Genomic DNA, 1,133 nt, shown 5'->3' on the forward strand with positions numbered 1-1,133 from the left:
GGAGCACAAAGAACCACAATTATCAGATTATACACACATGTATATACATATTCGAAAGAGCTTTGCAAAGCTTAAAAAGTTCTAAAAAGGCTTGCTACTATTATTTATCATCTTCATCATTATTATTAAGACATGACTTCTGTTCTCAAAGAATTCATAATGTAATTAGGAAACAAAATTAACATCTATGAAATACCAGCGAAGCAAGATAGGATATAATTAAGTGGAAAACTTTGTGTCATCCTCAACATCTCTCTATCACCACCACCCCCCATATCCAACCAATTGTCAAGTCCTATCTTTTCTGCCTTCATAACATTACTTCCTATCCACTCCTTTCTCTCCTCTGACACTACAACCATCTTGTTGCAGACTCTCATCTCATGCCTGGATTATTGCAACAGCTTGCTATTTGGTCTTCCAACCTCATTTCTTTCCACTACAATTTATTTTCCACTCAGCTATCAAATTGATCTTCCTAAACCACAGGCCTGAGCATGTTTCTCCTCTATTCAATAAACTTCACTGGCTCCCTATTCCTTCTAGGGCTAAATAGAAAATCCTCTGATTTTTAAAGCCCTTTATAACCTGGTCTCTTCCTAAATTTCTAATCTTGTTACATCTTACTTCCCTCCACCTACTGTGTGATCCAATGACCCCTGCCTCCTTGCTGTTCCTTAAACACTCCTTTCCCAGGTCTGGGCAGAAGGGTTAAGCATTTGCTTAAGGCTTGATTTGAAAGGCATCGGAGAAATCATTTAGTTAAAACCAATCAGTTTACAGATGAAAAAACTGAAGCACTGAAATGTTAAGTGGCCTAAAGGTTATATGGCTGTTATATCGGTAGTAAATAGTGGGACCTTTATTCTGTCTGATACTTTTTACACCTTAGTTGGTTTATCTGCTATTGGAAATGACATTCTCTTTTTCAATAGGGTAGATAATTATTTAATATCGTATATGAGCACTGAGAATATAAAGGCATATATGATTTAATTCTTGCCCTCAGGAAACTTAAGAATCCTTTTCAGGAAACCATTAATTTTATTCAGTTCAACACAAAAATACTTTTATTAAGTGTCTACTATGTATAATGCATAGCTATATGATGGAATTTTTTTCCTCTATCTGGT

General features: G+C 35.5%; 1 protein-coding gene across 2 annotated transcripts in view; it reads left to right on the forward strand.

Moving 5' to 3' along the window:
• The window catches only part of LOC114029385 (DBH-like monooxygenase protein 1), a 113,520-nt gene that overhangs the window by 34,168 nt on the left and 78,219 nt on the right, over positions 1–1,133 (forward strand). The window lies entirely within an intron of this gene.

This window comes from Vombatus ursinus, unplaced genomic scaffold (genome assembly GCF_900497805.2).
Source record: "Vombatus ursinus unplaced genomic scaffold, bare-nosed wombat genome assembly UNPS02014931.1, whole genome shotgun sequence".
In the NCBI taxonomy this organism is placed as follows: Eukaryota; Metazoa; Chordata; class Mammalia; order Diprotodontia; family Vombatidae; genus Vombatus; species Vombatus ursinus.